Source organism: Trichosurus vulpecula, chromosome 6, assembly GCF_011100635.1.
Source record: "Trichosurus vulpecula isolate mTriVul1 chromosome 6, mTriVul1.pri, whole genome shotgun sequence".
NCBI classification, from domain to species: Eukaryota; Metazoa; Chordata; class Mammalia; order Diprotodontia; family Phalangeridae; genus Trichosurus; species Trichosurus vulpecula.
This window is the reverse complement of record NC_050578.1, coordinates 272,653,457-272,670,836: the sequence shown is the minus strand read 5'-3', so window position 1 is coordinate 272,670,836 and position 17,380 is coordinate 272,653,457. Positions and strand designations below refer to the sequence as shown.

The 17,380-nt window shown below is 49.9% G+C and overlaps 1 long non-coding RNA gene and 7 other non-coding genes across 8 annotated transcripts; all 8 read left to right on the top strand.

Annotated features, from left to right (window-relative positions):
• Positions 1-9,270: 9,270 nt before the first annotated feature.
• Positions 9,271-9,344, top strand: LOC118855637. Its single transcript, XR_005010800.1, has one exon. It is a non-coding gene; the product is annotated as a small nucleolar RNA SNORD26 (small nucleolar RNA).
• A 201-nt stretch (positions 9,345-9,545) lies between these two features.
• On the top strand, positions 9,546-11,915 carry LOC118853189. The gene is made up of 9 exons (XR_005010669.1): positions 9,546-9,557; positions 9,751-9,790; positions 10,080-10,119; positions 10,331-10,371; positions 10,608-10,642; positions 10,851-10,913; positions 11,122-11,195; positions 11,422-11,457; positions 11,779-11,915. It is a non-coding gene; the product is annotated as an uncharacterized LOC118853189 (long non-coding RNA).
• Positions 9,925-10,006, top strand: LOC118855636. Its single transcript, XR_005010799.1, has one exon. It is a non-coding gene; the product is annotated as a small nucleolar RNA SNORD28 (small nucleolar RNA).
• On the top strand, positions 10,413-10,537 carry LOC118855642. The gene has a single exon (XR_005010804.1). It is a non-coding gene; the product is annotated as a small nucleolar RNA SNORD22 (small nucleolar RNA).
• On the top strand, positions 10,716-10,784 carry LOC118855633. The gene has a single exon (XR_005010796.1). It is a non-coding gene; the product is annotated as a small nucleolar RNA SNORD29 (small nucleolar RNA).
• Positions 11,269-11,335, top strand: LOC118855639. The gene has a single exon (XR_005010801.1). It is a non-coding gene; the product is annotated as a small nucleolar RNA SNORD31 (small nucleolar RNA).
• Positions 11,493-11,558, top strand: LOC118855640. The gene has a single exon (XR_005010802.1). It is a non-coding gene; the product is annotated as a small nucleolar RNA SNORD31 (small nucleolar RNA).
• LOC118855641 lies at positions 11,584-11,710 on the top strand. The gene has a single exon (XR_005010803.1). It is a non-coding gene; the product is annotated as a small nucleolar RNA SNORD22 (small nucleolar RNA).
• Positions 11,916-17,380: the final 5,465 nt, after the last annotated feature.

Below are 17,380 nucleotides of genomic sequence, written 5' to 3'. Positions count from 1 at the left end.
AATTTCCAAACTGAGGGATCGGGAGGGCCCGGCATCCTCAGCACCAAATCAGCACCTCACTCCCTGGGCCACATGCAAGTAAAACTGCCATGTCAGCTACTCTGCCTTTCCCTCCTCAATCCAGTGCCTTGGGCTCTTCAAACCCAAGGGCAGGACTGATAACCTCACAAGATCCCTGACTGATCAAAGGGCTCCACTCCCCTATTACCCAAGAATCTTAATCTCCTTTCTAGGGTGGCCTGTCCAGGAAAGGGTTATCCACTCACACACAGATTCAAATACTTTTGCAAAAGCACAATCCAAAAAGAAGAGGTAGGGATCAGGTCACACTGACCACTGCTGCCAAAGGAGAGCCTGAAATTCAAAATAAAATTCCCATCAGCTTTTTGTACCTTAGCAACCAAGTGAAGGTGGAATCATCACACATGCACACGCCCCACATAGGCAACACACATGGATACACACTCGATGAAACGACCCCTCCTCAAGCTCTAATCACATCAGTCAGTTTATTATTACTGCTCTGGAGAATCTGGATGACTTCTAGCAGCTTCCTTCTGCTAATTCCTACTTATCCCCTATATGGCTTTCTTTGTATATTTTTGTTTGCGTGTTGTCTCCCTCATCAGACTATACACTCCTTGAGGTCTGGGACTGTCTTTTGCCTCTCTTTGTATCTCCAGAGCTGTGCCTGACACGGAGTTGGTTGGTTGGTCATTATCCTTAGAGCCTGAGAACAAAATGACATCACTTTGTGGAGGTTAATATCCAGTGTGTCCGACTGTGGCTAAGCAGACCAGTATAAGCTTGGAAGGCTCTGCGACAAGTTGGGCCCAAATAGGAACATTTGGAATGGAGATGTCTCTAGATCCGTGTGGCTCCCATTTCTTTTAAGCTACTACAATTCTGCTTTGCTCACAGAGCACAGCGCCTTCTTTCACACAGCCACATCACGCTGGTCAGTCCTGTGCCAGTGTCTCCCATGGCTCATAACTGATTCCAAAGTTTTTCAGAGATCTTGGAAGTGTCCTTGTATCGCTTCTTCTGATATCCATGTGAGTGTTTGCCCTGTGTGAGTTTTTTAATCTTTTAGGCAAGCATACGTTTGGCTTTCAAACAACATGGCCAGCCCATAGGAGTTGCTTTCTCTGCAGTGGAATTTGAATGCTTGGCAGTTCAGCTTGAGAAAGGACCTCAGGGTCCACTACCTTATCTTGCCAGGTGGTCTTCAGAATTCTCCTAAGACAATTCAAATGCAAGCAATTCAGTCAGTTTCCTGGCAGGTGCTGGTAGACTGTCCAGGTTTCACAAACATACAACAATGAGGTCAGCATAACAGCTCTGTAGACCTTCAATCTGGTAAGCAGCCTAATACCTTTTCTCCCCATACTCTCCCTTGGTGTTTCCCAAACACTGAACTAATTCTGGCAATGTATGCATCCACCTCATCATCTATATATGCTTCCCTGGAAAGTATACTGCCAAGGTAAGGGAATTTATCCACAGCAATCCAAATTTCTCCATTTGCTACAACCAATGATATGTGTAGTGCAGTGCCAGCTGGTGGAGAACTTCTGTTTTTTTGGACCTGACAAATAGTAAGTGATTAATAAATGTTTATTGACTGAGTATCTCACATACTTGACAGATAGAATACCCTGTGCTGCTTTATTTGGTATATGTATTTAAAAAAAAATTATGGGCCAAGATCCTGAAAAGGTAGTTGGAATGAAGTTTCATCTCACACTTACCAGTGACAAAGTTAACAAAGAAAATGGTTGTGTCTAAATGTTGGGGAGGTTCTGGGAAACTAGGTACACTCATGCACTGTTGGTGGAGCTGAGAAGAGTCCAGCCATTCTGGAAAGCATTTTGGAGCTCTGCCCCAAATGACTATGCTGTGCACTCCCTTTACCCCAATTATACCACTGTCCCAAAGAGCAAACAAAGAGGAGAAAGGACACTGATAAAGAGGGAGATATAAACATATGACATATACATACATACATATATATATATACACACACATATATATATATAATTTTTAAAGTAGCTCTTTTTGTAGTGGCAAATAACTGGAAATTAATGGGGTAACTAGCAATTACTGAATGGCTGAACAGATTTTGGTATATGAATGAAATGGAATTACTATTGTACCATAAGAAATGAAAAGAGGGTTTTAGAGACTCCTCAAAAGACTCATACAAAGTGAGACAGAGTGAAGTGAGCCGAACCAACAGAACAATTTATTACAATAACAATACTGTGAAGACAAACGACTTTGAAAGACTTCAGAACTATGATTGATGCAATGAACAGCCATAATTTCAGGGGGTCGGAGGTAAAGCATGCTACCCACCTCCTAAGAGAGAGGGGAGGGCCTCAAGATGCAGAATGAGATAGACATTTGGGGGAATCCGTTTTGTTAGACTAAGCATATTTGTTACAAGGCTTTTGTTTTTACTTTTTTTTCTTTTTCCAATGGGGAGAATGTGAAAGAAAGAAAATGCCTTTTAAATGAAAAATAATTTACTTTTAAAATAAAACAAGGCTGACAGGCTCCCCCAACTCTACCTAGAAGAGGTGGGGGTGAAGATTACTTTATAAAGTGGTATGAGAATTAATATACAGGATGGGAGGTATTGTTGAAATGTCGTGAATTGAAGCAAAGCCCAACCCGCTACCACTAGTTCCCCAGTGACTAGAGAAGTATCTAACAAGCACATTGGAAATTAGACTTAAAGGATGGAATACAAAACATTGGAATGGACCTGAGATGGTTTAGCAAACAAAATTATGAATTGTTAAAGTTGTTTTAATAATAAAAATAATTTAAAAATAAAAATTAATAAAAACATTTTAGCTAATAATAACTAATAATTTCCTTTGGGGGAGCAGGGAAGCAGTTTAGGCTTGGGTCAAGGCTTTGAGTGCCAAAGGCCAGAGTTTGGCTTGGATCCTCGGGGCAACAGGAAGCACTGAAGCTTCTTGGAATGCCGCAATGACACCTGACACCTGGAATTTGGCACGTTGGCAGTTGTACAGAGGATGCATTGAAGAGGGAAACAGTAGAGAAAGGCAAGGAGACCGTCTCAGAGATGATGGTGACAGCCCAGGCAAGAAGAGACAGATGGGACAGGTGTTCTCCAGGCAGCATCAGGAAGTTTTGGTAACTGCTTAGATACGGGGGTGGGGAGAGAGGGAGAGGGAAGCGAAGGATGACAGGGGGCGTCCTTGTCAGGGGAGTCCGTTAGAGGAGTAGGTTTGAGAGCAAGATAAAGAGTTCATGTTTGGACCTATTCACCGTGAGATACTTACAGGACATCTAGGTAAAGAAAGGAAGAAATAAGCACTTAGTAAGCGCCTACTACATGCCAGGCGCTATGAGAAGTGTTTTACAAATATTATTTCATTTGACCCTCACAACAAGCCGGAGACGTAGGTGCTATGATTATCCCCATTTTAAAGGTAAGATAACTGAGGCAGTCAGAGGTTAAGTGACTTGCCCAGGGTCACACAGTCAGTGATTACCTGAGGCCACATTTAAACTCGGGCCTTCCTGACTCCAGGCCTAATGCTCTCAGTGCTGTACCCGCCAGCTGGCTGCCTAAGCAGTTTGGAGATGAGGCCTTGAACTCGGCAAAGAAATAGAGCTGAACAGCAATTCTGGGATTCATCTGCACAGAGATGATATTAAACCCATGGGGGCTGCTGAGATCACTGACAATTTGGGCACAGGGAGGAGAACAGCTGGGGTGGGGCACCCCACTAAGCACCAGCTGAACTCAGGAGACCTAAGTTCAAACCCTGTCTCAGCTCCAGGATGCTGGCCAATCACCTGACTCTCCGGACTCTCCCAGGGTTTCTCTCACCTGTAAAGTAGGGATAATCACAGCACCTGCAGCAGGGGCCCAATCCCTGCCCTCCAGGAGCAGACCGTTTGCCTCTGCTCACCAAACAAAAGGCACTGGGGTCTCTCCAAGTCAGGCAGGCCACACCCATATTAAGGCCTACTCAGTGCTGACACTGTGCTGCAAGCTGGGGGTACAAATACAGACAAACAGCCAGTCGCTACCCTCTAGGGGCTCACGTTCTAATGGGAAAAGGGAGGGAAGGGACCCGCCAGGCCGGTGGTCAAGTCTGGAGGTTCAGAGGCTGGAGGAGAATGAAGCATGGCTAGCCTGGGCCATCCCCAAAATGGAGGCAGGAAAATCACCCATGGAGAAGCACCTTTGTCACCAGACTGCAGGAGTGAGGGGGCAGCTCCTTCCCAATCCTCCCACATAGCCTCGGGCAAGCCATTTAACCTCAAGCTTTTGGGCCTTTCTTGGTGCAATGAGAGACACAGGCCAGATGGCCAGAAGGTCCCTGCCAGCTTGGCTGAGGTGACAGTCCTATCAAAGAGGACACAGAGGGACACAGAAAGGTAGGAAAGGACAAAACCAATGTCAGGGGCTCTAAACACCAAGAAGAAAGCTTTATGTTTGATCTTGGAGGCAAGAGGGAGCCACTGGAGTTTACTGAGTAGGGGAGGAGACATGGTCTGACCTGTGCTTTAAGACAATCACTTTTGATTGAAGGATGGATGGGAGTGGGGAGAAACACGAGGCAAGGAGACTCAAGACGGGCTAAACAGTCCAGCTGAGAGGTGACCAGGGCCTGCGCTAGGGTGGCAGCTATATGAGGAGAGAAGGGGATATATATAAGAAAGGTTGCAAAGGTAAAAAAACAAGGCTTTGTGGGAGTGGATGACACAGAGATTGGAACATAGATAACTGAGCAGATGCCGGTGCCCTCTAGGTACTAGGGAACTTGGGGCAAGAGGAGGGCACTGAGGAAAGAGAACAAACTCAGTTTGGGATATGGTAAGGTGGAGATGACAATGAAGGAGTCACGTTTCAGAGAGAAATGAGAGCTGGAAACATCAATGTGGCAGTCATCTGAACACATCAGAGCTATTGGCGATAGGAAGAACATCAAATGAGAAGAGAAAAGGCCCTGTGGGGAGCAGGCATGAGCTGGCTGAAGAGCCAACAAATGATGCTAAGGAGAAGCCCACAGAGGAGGCCCAGGACCCCCAAGTGTGGTGAAAGACAGTGGTCCTGGAGAACAGTGGGACAGACGGTGAGCGCCCAAGGCTGCAGAGCACCTTGAAGGTCCAAAAGCTTGAGAACTGGAAAAACGCCTTTCAATTTGGGAATGAGATCTGGGAGAAATGATTTGGGGAGATGCAGAGTTCCCCCTTTTTCTAAAGTCTTGATTTCAAAAAAGTCTCTTGAAAGACATTAGTCATAATGAGATTGAACTAACTCTCTTAACAATCTTGTTCAGACCCCACCACCATGTGGGGAAGTCATTGTACTGTACTCAGGCTTGGGTGGGGATAAATTCTTTGAACAGATTGCTCAAGGCTCGGGGTAAATTAGAAGTAAATTAACACAAAGTTCATTAGAATTGTGCTATTCATCCTCTCATTAACTGTTAACTAATCAAAGTTGATGGGGGGTAGGGAGTAATGGGCAGAGCCCAGCAACATGATTATCTTTGGTCTAAGAAAGAAATGTCAAAAAGACCATGCTTTTATTCAAACACTGGTATTATTGATAAAAATATTAAATCACCCAGAAATTAGGCCTCTCTTACCTTTGTAAATGCCATAGACCATTGGGAACCGATGTGGAAAAACGACAGTTCAGTAATGAGGCTGGAAGCCAGACTGCAGAGGGTTTAGAAGAGAGGGAGAAGAGTTCTAGTATTTGTTACCTTCTAAATCACATCTGAGAGATGAAGTCAATTCAAATCATCAATTTGTTAAGCACCTATTATGTGCCAGGTGTTGCTCTAAGTGCTAGAGACACAAAGAAAGGTGAGGGACAGTTGCTGTTCTTTCCCAGTCTAATGGGAGAAGTGTCACACAAACATGCAGAAGAGTCACATAGACTGGATCGGCCGCTGCCGTCTCCGAAGGAAGAGGAGTTAAAGGTTTGCTGGAGAAGACCGGACTTGCAGGAAGCCCGAAGGAGAGCATTCCAAGAGGACCTTGGAGTCAGGAGGACAGTGGCGTTGAGTCATAGCACAGATAGCAGAATGGAAAGGTAACAAGGGGCCAGGCTACCAACGGCCTTAAAAGCCAAACAGAGGTTTTGCTATTTGATCCTGGAGGCAGCTGGAAGCTAGTGGAATTTATTGAGTAGAGGGGTGACATGATCATACCTAGGTTTTAGGAAGATCACTGTTATTATTTTTGGGTGAGGCCATCAGGGTTAAGTGACTTGGCCACAGTCACAAAGCTAGTAACCCTCAAAGGTCTGAGGCCACATTTGAACTCAAGTCCTCCTGACTCCAGGTACCAGCTGCACCACCTCAATGCCTGCAGTGGAAAGCGGCCTGAGGCAGGGAGTCCAAACCCAGGCTATTTCAATAGTCCAGGTGTGAGGGGAGGAGGGTCCAGAGGAGACTTGCTGCAAAGGTGGAATTTACAGGACTTGAAAGTGGGGGGTGGAAGATAGCCAAGAGCCCAGGAAGATGGCAACGCCCTTGGCAGTAATGCAGAAGTTCATCAAGACAGACAGTTTGGTGGAAAAGATTGCGGGTCAGTTTTGGACACCCTGGCTGAGCTTAAGAAGGCTCCCAGATGTCCTGCTGAGGAGGTCCAACACACAGCTGGGAACACGAGATTGAAGGCTGGGAAAAAGGTAAGGGCTGGATGAGACTGGAAAATTCACCAGCAGAGAGATGACAAGTGAAGCCCTGAGACTGATGCAGCCGACCAAGTGAAAGGGAAAAGAGGGAGAGAAGGGGGCTCAGCAAAGGAGACTGGGGGGAGGTCAGATACAGATAGAGGAGAAAGGGGAGAGGGCGGTGTCACAAAATCAGGGAGAGAAAAGAGTATCCGGGAGAACATGATTAACCAGTGTCCAAAGCTGTAGAGAAGGCAACAAAGATGAGAAAGGGCCATTCATTTGATTTGACAATTAGGAGATCACAAGAGAGAGACAGTGGAGAGACAGAAATGCAGAGATAAAGAGGAGAGAGACAGGGAGAGGAGATACAGAAGAGAGAGACAAACAGAGAGGCCAGGAGACAGAGGACAGAGACAGGGACAGAAAGACAGACAGAGTGGGGAAGATACAGAAGAGAGAGACAGAGGAGGGAGAGACAGAAATGGAGAGATAAGAAAGAGAGAGACAGGGAGAGGAGATAGAGAAGAGAGAGACAGAGGAGGGAGAGACAGAAATAGAGAGATAAGGAGGAGAGAGACAGGGAGAGAAGATAGAGACAGAGAGGCCAGGAGATAGAGGAGAGAGACAGGGACAGAAAGACAGACAAAGTAGGGAAGATACAGAAGAGAGAGACAGAGACAGAGGAGAGAGACAGGGAGAGGAGATACAGAAGAGAGAGACAAACAGAGAGGCCAGGAGACAGAGGACAGAGACAGGGACAGAAAGACAGACAGAGTGGGGAAGATACAGAAGAGAGAGACAGAGGAGGGAGAGACAGAAATGGAGAGATAAGGAGGAGAGAGACAGGGAGAGGAGATACAGAAGAGAGACAGAGACAGAGGAGAGAGACAGGGAGAGGAGATACAGAAGAGAGAGACAGAGGACAGAGACAGAAATGGAGAGATAAGGAGGAGACAGGGACCGAGGCAGAGGCAGTTTTTCGGTGCCCCGATGACGGTGCTGCGGGCGGACAGGGAGCTTAGATTCGGCCACCGAAGGGAGGGGCTTGGAGGGTCTCGGGGAGGATGGCACACACGTGGGCACGCTGGCGGGCAGCCCGAAGTTCCCGAAGGGGCTGCGAGGTGGGGGGAGGGGGTGCAGGGGGAGGCAAAAGGGAGACCACGTGCTGGAGCAGACAGGACGGCCGGGGTTACCCGGGCAGGTGGCCTTGGCCAGGAGGAGGGCCGCCTGTGCGGTGACCTGAGAGGGTGGGGGAGGGCGAGCAGGTCGGTGCGGATGCTCCCTCCACCTATTTGTGCAATTACTTCCCCAGAACGTAAGCTCCTCGAGGGCAGAGTGCCCCTTACGGACGCTTGTGAAGTGAGATTGCAATGAGAGGATGGCCGACCTGGGGGCACGGCTTGGGCAAAGGCCCGGAGGATGGAGACTGTGTGTCGGGGAGAGGAGGGCCAGGGCCGAGGCGCTGCGGCCCAAGTGCTTGGTGGATGGGGCGGACCGGCTCGAACCCCGGCTCCGCGTCGGGAGCCCAAACTCTCTCCGGGACCAGAGGGCTGGCTCGCGCCCCCCGCCGGAACAAGTACCTGAGCCACGGGCGCTGGAGTCCCGGTCCCTGAGGCCCAGGAAGCGCACGACCGCCCGCGGCCGAGGGAGGACGAACTTGAGCCGGGGGGAGGGAGGTCGGCGATCCATGGCTGCAGTCCACCTCAAGTACCGACCACTGCCGAGACCTCTTGCACATGTCAAGCGGGCACGCCGGGTCCAACGGCCGACCTGCGCGCAAGCGCGTGCACGTGCGCATGCGCCGCCGCGTAGGTGTCTTCCCGCCATCCTTTCCTTTGTTCTCTCCGGTGGTCCCCGAGGGCTCCGGTGCGCATGCGCTTCTCCTTCCCACTCAGCTCCCTCGCCTCCAACATCCCATGAGCCTTTGCGAGCCCATATTTAAGCCTCTCGCCGCGACTCGTTCGTCCTCTTTTGTCGCCGGCGGTGAGTGCGCTCGTTCTGGTTTCTGGGTGGGTGGGGAGGGGAGGGAGAGCCGATTTTTAGACTGTTTTTGTTCGGCACCCCCTTGGGTTCCCGCTTCCTAGCGACTTTCTCGCCCAAGCCGGCGGCCCCCTTGGGGCTGGGGGCCCTGGGGCTGCGGCAGCACCTCCCCCTCCGGGGTCCCGGCGCGCATGCGCGCACCCCGGGGCCCCAGGGAGGGAGGTGCCCGGCGGCAAACCGCCGGTAGTCGTTCGGCGCGCCCCGTGTGCCGGGGCCCGTGCCCGGCGCCGAGCAGGAAATTAGGGCCTGCCCTCGAGGCGCATCTTTTCTAGCGACGCCGGGTGGGGGAGGCGGGGCGGCCCCTCCGTGATGAAACCTTTCACAGACCTGTGCTGATCTCCATGAGGACGAGCAAGCCTTCTGAGGAGGGGCCGCGCCCCCGGCGCCCCGGCCCCTCGGGGGGTGCAGAGCCCCCCTAACCCTCCCTTCCTCCCTACAGGGCCGCCCGTGGCCGGGAGCGGCGTCCTTCACCAGAAGCCTCGGTGAGTGGGGGGTGGGGCGGTGGTGCCGGGCTCCCCTGCCATGTGGGCGCAGCGCCTGCGGGCGAGCTACGAGGATGATCTGGACATGGAATTCTCTCTTTCTGATGGTCAGTGGAGAAAGCTCTCACGTCCTGAGTAGCCTCGACCCGGCCGGCGGCCGCTGTGCGCCCCTTGTCCCTGCGCTGCGGGTGGCTCCTAGGGCTGCCCCTGACCCCGGGGTGGGGAGAGGCCCTTGTGTCCCAGCCTGGCTCTGCTTTTCAGGTGGTAGACCGTCCTGGTGATGAGGCTCAACCAGGGGCTGATGCTGCAAACCCTCGACAGCCCTTCACCTTGCCCGATGGCGGGGGCTCCGGGTGAGTGTTCTCTGCGCACGTGTGGGGCCGACCTTGGTACATCCCCGCCGTGTGATGAACGTTCAGTGACAAGCATATGCCTGAATGCCTTTGATGTCAGTGTTTGCTTCTGAGAAGTGGGCAGGCCTCTTTGTCAGAAGTTAACGAAGCACGTTGTACCAAGAAATAAAACATTTTATTCCTGTTTTTCTAGGCTTCCTTTCCTCAATGGACGGGACCTGAACGTGCTACAGGTAATTGTGAGAATGTGGTTGGAATAGGGAGTCCTCTGTGGCTTCCTCAGAAACAAGAGTAAAGGCAAACCTTGCTGTTCCCAGAGGTTTCTGGGAAGCCATGGGGGAAGGAGCCTCCTCGCTCACTCAGCCCTGTCAGATGATTTGAATCTCACCCTCCTGATTTTGCTCTGTGAGGACCCAACGTTCTTGTAGCATGTTAGAGTTCTGATGGCAGCTCCTGTTGTTGAGCACCTTCTGCATCAGCCTTGGTCCCTCTGACCCACCCATTTCCCTCCTTCTCCCCCAGATCACCTTGATCCTGCTACCTTCACATTTCTCCTTCATAAGTAAGTTCTCCTTCATACTCTCATTTTCTTACATGCTTGTGAGCCCATGGTTTGAATTGATGATGTGGGTGTGAGCCCATTATCTAATGGACGACATGTGTCTTATGGCATTTTTGAGTCACCAAAGCCCTGATCGGCCATAGGGGGTGCACAGTTCTCTTTTCAGCCTTATTTAAGGCATTTCCTAACCTGCAAATGTTTCATCTGTCAGGGGAATGCTGAAAAGTGCTGTGCCAGACTGAGAAGACCATGGTAAGCATTCTTTGTGGCTCATTGGCTTTGGGATCCCCCGGTACCACTGAAGAAAGCAAACACACGTCTTAACCCCAGTCCTGGCCCCAGAGCCAGCAATGGTGAACCCACTGGGGCTAGCTGGGGGACAGGAGGATGGCTTGTTCAGAAGAACTGTCTGAGGTACACAGGGTTCTCCAGAGGCCCATGGATGGCCAGGAGGTAGCTTGGTTAATCTGCCAATATTTCTGTTTTAGGCTGTTTTCCATCAACTGGCCCTTCCCAGGAACAGGTTAGTTGATTATTTAACCCCTGGCGTTTCTGTGTAACTCGTTTTGGCTTTGGGGGATCATCTCGGGGTGCAGTTTCAGTGATGAGTCTAACTAGCTCACTATGATTTATGTAAAATGAAAAAGCTTGAACATCTGAGAAACTGTACCCAGGGGAAATTCAGTCCTACGGACAGGGGCAGGAATCCGACCAACCCGTTCTTTCCATAGGTCCTTTTAAGAGCTGCCTGAAGAAGACTGCCTAGAGCAGGTTGTGAGGCCATTCACTGCTATGTAAGTACTTGGTTGGGCCCATTAAGAGGGGAGGTGTCTTTGGGTAATGGAGTTTTTTGCTAGGCCTCCTGACATGATGCATCCATAGAATCTCGTTCGTCTGAACCCCCCTGTTGAGATGTTCATATCTGACCAGGAAAGTGTCTCTGCGACAGCACTTGGCCTTGGGGAGGGACAGGAGCAAACTAACACTAGGCTTTTTTCAAAGTTGCAGGCTCCGGTCCCCAGACATGGGGCAGCAGGACAGTGCTGTCTGCAGGGACTTCTAATCCATAGCTGCAGGTGAGCCCCCATTACAAAGCCTCTAGGCCCACAGCTTCAGTACTATCTTCCTCTCTTGCCCCTGGGGCCTGCTCCCACCAGTGATGAGATGAATACCGCCCCAGTCTGATTCCAGTGACTGATAGGTTGTTCTGAGTGGTGAGCAGTCCCCTGGGACCTGGCATGTCTTTAGACCTCTAAAGACAGGGCCTTGGGCAGGTTTTTCACCCTAATTGTTCTTCCACAGGCTGGCTCTGGTGCTGTCGTGGCAAAGAAGCCTTAGGTGAGTTTGGGAGGATAAAGATAGAAGGGATCCTTAATGCTGGATGATCTCAATGCTGCCCCAGTCTGATCATGATGACTGAAGGGTATTTAAATGGCATGGGATCTGGGGAGTGATCAATGAGGATCCCAATGAAGAAGACATCACCTGTCTTACTCCTTGACCTTGCCCCAGAACCTGAAAAGGTTGAACCCACTGGGGCTGGCTGGGAGGTAGGAGGAGACACTGTTCCAGAGAGAACTGTCTGAGGGACCTTTTGATTTGGGGTTGTGTCCCGTTTGGAGAGTACCCTCAAAAATAACCACCTTTTCTTTCTCTTAGAAGGAACTGTTACCTGAGGAGATCGTTGACTGTAGTCTCAGAACAGCCTGCATGTGTGTAGCATTGAATCAGTTTGTAAAAAGAAGACTGGACATTACCTTGTTTTTTGATAATAAAGTTTTATTTATTTTTCCTGAGTTTGTTCCATCAGTTCTTTTTGGTCACCTGGGGGTGGGGCAGGTGGGAGTGTACAGTATCTTTCAGCTTGAGCAAGGAATTCAGCAGCCCCAGTGCTGGCAACTTTAAGGGGCCTTGGGTCATGTGTCCCGGCTAAGTGCCACTCTTGGTCCCAGTCTATAAGTACACATTTATTTGTCCATGGAATACCTACACTGTATCATTGAGGTGGTTTGCTCCAAGAAATCTGTCATTATCCAACAGTACTTCAGGCCAGGCCAATGCTTGCTACATTGTGGAGCTGGCAGGGCTGGGGCCAGGGGAGGAGTCTTGGGGCGTGGTGACTGGGGGTCCTCTGAGGTCTTGTGGAAGGACGCTTGGCTGGGCACTGGCTGCCTGAGCTTTGGAAGTTAAAGCACTACCTCCCCTTGCTGGCCCCAACGTTCCGCTAGTAATGGCCTCACGGGTTTCCTTTTCTAGGTTAAATTAAGCCTCCTCCCATGCCCCCGAAGCTTGGGCTCCCTTAAGCAGCCTGTGCGCTTGCCATGGCCAAAGATAGCTTGTGGCTGCTGTTAGTGTTGGTGCTACCCACTGGAATCCAAGGGATACCATGTCTGGGGGCCAGCAGTCCCTTCCTGCCTCCGGAGGAGGGAAAGGCGCAGCCCCCACTGCCCAAGGTCAGTCCCTGCATGGTGCGTTGTGCTACGCAGGTCCTGCCCAGATTGGGAGCTGGTGTCGTCTCCGTGCTCTTTAACGAAGCCCGTGCAGGTAAGGCGGGGCCCGGGAGAGAAGGGGCGGTGCCAACAGCCTGGCACCATCTAGGGCAGCCAGTCCGTAGGCTGGGGGGCAGCACGCCAGACCATTCATGATCCTGGGTTACTGCTGCCTAGGGAGCAAAGGAGACCTTACGACGGCAAGAATGTGCACCAGAGATGACTGGAGGAGAGCTGGGAGAAGGGTAGTGAGGCTCTGGACTAGCCCTAATGCATAAGTACCAGCCTAGAGCAGAACCCAGGTCCTGAGCTAGAAAGCCTTCCAGGTCATTAGCCCATCTTACGCAAGTCTAAAGACCTTGCTATTTGCCCGATGTCATAGACCTTAAATTTGAACCCAGGGCCTGGACCCAAGGGACCATGCAGTCCAGTTTCTTCATTTTGCAGATAAAATGGGGGGTGATAATGTCATTGGGCTCTCTTAAGCTGTGTTTTATGGGTTTAAAAATATATATAATTGGCTTCCTTTGTGATCCTCTATTTCATATGCATTGAAAGATTCTGAGGAGTTCCCAGGCTTCACCAGCCTGTCAGAGAAGTTCAGGACCCAGAGAAGGGTGTAAATGGAGGTCTGAGCCTCGGGGGTTAAAAAAGGGAAAGGAATATTAGGATAATCCCCAGAACAGAAGGAGAAAAGTGTGGCTTGAAGCACTTTGAATTACATGGAAAGTGAGGACCAAAGCCAGGACTAAGGATTAATTCTATTAGATTGGTGTCAGGACCTGGGACTCAAATCCTGGTTCTCTTCCTCTGGGCTGCGCCTGTGTTCTTATCTGTACAATGAGGGGGTTGACCCCTTCCTAAGGTCTCTTCCAGTCCTGAGTCTTTGAAACTGAGTGGCTGGGGTAAGGAAGAGGGGAGGTCAGCACATTTGAGGGAGTCACTGAGTCCCCTTTATGTCGCCCCCCACCGTAGAAGAGGAGCAGAGGTACTGCTGGCTGCAGCGACGTCGGGACTGCCGGACTGGAGAGCGCCTGACCAAGGTGTTTGTGCTGCTCGATCTGAAGGAACCCTCTGCTACTCCTTATGAGCTGCTGCCCACCACACCGCCCCTGTCCCCACCAACCAGACGCCTTCGGCCTCGGAAGAATGACGGAGCCCTGCTCAGCCTGTCGGGCTGTGGGCTCCTTTATGATGTCACCAGGCCCTTCCGGAGTGCCAGGAGAGAGGGCCAGTCCAAGGAGGCCGAATTCTGTGTGAAAGCTGTGTGCCCTGCCAGCCAGCCTTCCTGCCAGCCCCTTCAGGTAGCCCTGAGCTGCCCTCCTTTCCTAGCCACGCTCTGGGGCAGCCGCCCTAGCACCAAGGATTCCTTCTCCATTCAACCCGAACCATTGCTCCCTGGATAGGTCTGAATGTGGACCGCTGGACGTGGACTCTGGTACACAACCAAAGAGACTTCGGGCTGCCGGATCTAGGCTGCAGCTCTGCCTCCATACTTCCCACCTCTGGGTATTGGGGCTAGCAAGGCAGCAGTGACTGACCTGAATAAATTGGCCACGTGGCTCCTGTGCATCAGCTCCTCTTTCCCTCTGTGAAGGCCTGTTAACCTGGGGGAAGATGGTGTGGAGGGAGGGAGGGAGGGTTAGACAAAAGGAAGGGGAAGGGACATGACACCAGTCAACAAGCATCAGGTACCAGCTACATACCAGCCGCCGTGCTGACGAAAGTGAACGAAATAGTCGCTCTTTTAGGCAGCCGTGTGTCCTTGGTGAATAGAGCACTGGGCTGGAGCCGAGTTCAAATACAGCCTCAGACACTTACCAGCTGCGTGATCCTGGGCTTGTCCCTTAACTGCTCTCTGTCTCAGTTTCCCAATGGGGACCACCTCCCAGGACTGTTGTGAGAATTAATGAGATCATTGTAAAGCACTTAGTCCCATGTCTGGCACATAGTAGGTATTTTTAAATGCCTGTTCTCTTCCTTCTTTGAGGAGCTCACTCTCTAGCAAGAGGTGACAATCTATACATATGTAGCTATATATATAGATGCAAGATAATGTTGGGGGGAAGCACTAGCAGCTGGGGGAGGGGGGCATTAGCAAAGACATATAGAAGGAGATGTTTGAACTGGTCCTTGAAGAAAACTAGGGATTTTCCGAGGAAGAGGTAAAGGTTCAAATCCTGGCATTGCCCCGTTACTAGCTAGGGGAGCCCGGGTCATCTCTGACTTTTGGTTTCCTTGTCTGCAAAATATGGAGAAATAAACCTTAGATTAACACAGCTCAGAGAGTAACCCTTGGGTCAGGTTAAGCATTGCAAGGGCGAAAAAGACAAAGTCTCATACTCAATTGAACTATGAGGTTTATTGACTAAGAGGCAATCCTCTTACAATCCTCAAACATCCAACCCAACCCAAAGATGACCCCCAGAAGTCGGGGACTGGGGGGATTTACTCTAAGGTAGAAAAAGGCAGCTGGATGTTAGGGGGAGCAAATCCCTGTCAACATTGGATATTCCAATCATCAATAGGCCAGAGAAGGAAGAACACCAGGCTTGGTAGAATCTCTCTGGTGTTGGGCTGTGCTGGGATCTATTCCTTGGTCACTAGCTGTCTCTATCTGCCTTGTCCCTGTCTCCTCTTCAGAGTAAAAGGAGCCTGGTTTAGCCAGCCTGCCTCTGGGCTACAGGAATGGGAACCATTGCCAACATAGGAGGGAAGGAGGGGTTGGTAACCCTTTTTCTACATCTTTGTGTAAAGAGAAGGGAAGACCACTGCAGGTGGGAGAGTCAAAGACCCCTCTTTTGAAGTTAGTTGTTTCATCACAACCTCAGAAGCCCAGTCAGGGAAAGAGATAGTTGCGGAGGGGGTAGGGATCCTGGAATTGGAAGCGTTAGTGGCTATTAGTCAAGGCCAATATAAAGAGCCCTGATTTTAGGATCATGACATTTCTTAACTTCATTCGGGAATTGCTGACCCAGGAGGAAGACCCTAATGAGGAAATTCCTTAGTTTCTAGGGAGAAACAGAAACCCTTTATGATTGCCTGGTTTCATCTGTGGTCTTGAGCACTGATTTTTGGGGGCAGGATAGTACGTCCAATTATCCTAATCTGTTAACAACACTGGATTTGAAATCCAAGGACATAGATTCAAATTTCACTCTGCTACTTACTAGCTGTGTGACCTTGGGTAAGTCTCTTCTCCTTTCTGGGGCAGTGGAAGGAAGGATTTATTGAGTACTGACTATGTGCTGTCCTAAGCTTTGATGATACCAATACAATCATAAAAAAAAAAAAACCCATGGTCACAATTGTGCTGGAAGAAATGACGAGCAGAAAAAACCTGGGAAGACTTATATGAACTGATGTAAAGTGAAGCAAGCAGAACCAGGAGAACCTTGTATACAGTAACTGTACGATGATCATCTGTGTTCTGATCCATACAGTGATCCAAGACAATTCCAAAGGACTCACAATGAAAACTGCTAGACACCTCAAGAGAGAACTGATGGAATGAGTCCAGACTGAAGCCCTATTATCTCATCCGATCCTCATCACAACCCTGGGAGGAAGGCGCTGTCATTATCCCCGTTTTTAATGATGAGAAATCTGAGGTAAAGAAGGTAAGTGTTTTGCTTAGGGCCACACAGCTGGCGTCTGAGACCAGATCTGAACTCGGGTCTTCGTCACTCCAAATCCGGCGTTCTATCCACGGTGGCATCTTGGTCTTTGAACAGGGAGAGTCAGACAGACCTGGGCTGTAACAAGATTATTTTAGCAGCTGTGTGGAGCATAGACTGACAAGGAGAAAAACTGGAGCTGGGGAAGTCAATGATAAAACCATCACAATAGTCTAGGAGAAGGAGGATGAGGAATGAACTAGAGTGATACCAAGGGTAAATGTTTAACAGCCATCTGGGGGTTGTAAACATGACGTGCTTTTAAGTTCGATCTGCATATATTAACATTGTCTACATCACTTTCCTAAAATCGAGCCCTGACTTGCAGCATTTATGGATTTCTGAGGTCTAAATGCTTACACTGAAAATCTAACAATTCTGAGCTTCTCTGGCACATTCCGGCTGGCATCCATCTGAGTCTAGAGAAATGAAGAGATGAAGGAGATGTGGTAAAGGTGGGACTGTCGGGACCAGGCAACTGATCAAACACGGATAGTGCTGGACAGAGAAGTCTTGAAGATGACCCCAAGGGAAAGTTGGGAGGAGGGATGAGTTTGGTAAGGAAACTGAGTTCTGATTTGGACAGGTGGGAGTTTGAAATGCCAAAGGTTATCACATTGGAGAGGTCAACGGGCAATAAAAATAAATGTAAAAAATAAATTTTAAAATGCCATTTTTAAAATAGGCAGTTGGTAATATAAGACTGACTGCATCTCAGAAGGGGGATCTCAGATAGAGATTTGAGAGTCATCTGCACAGAGACTGTTAAAAGTGCGGTCTTGCTAGTAAATATCCCTGGTGACACAGACCTCAAAGCACTTGCAGTAGCCAAACATACACATAAAAATTCCAAGGGATTTGAATGACCTCAGGCTGCAAAATCTGAGTTAGCCACTAGGTGGAGATCTAACGCAGGATCTTCCCCACCTCACCCCCCGCCCAGATACAGCCTTAGAGACTGGAGAAATGGAGAGTTAAGATCACTAAGGAAGAGTTCGTGGATTCCTCTCTGTGCCCCCAAGCAACTCTCTACGACCACATCATTACCACGCAGGTGCAGACCTGCATTGTGGGACCGAGTTTCTTCTGTGACAG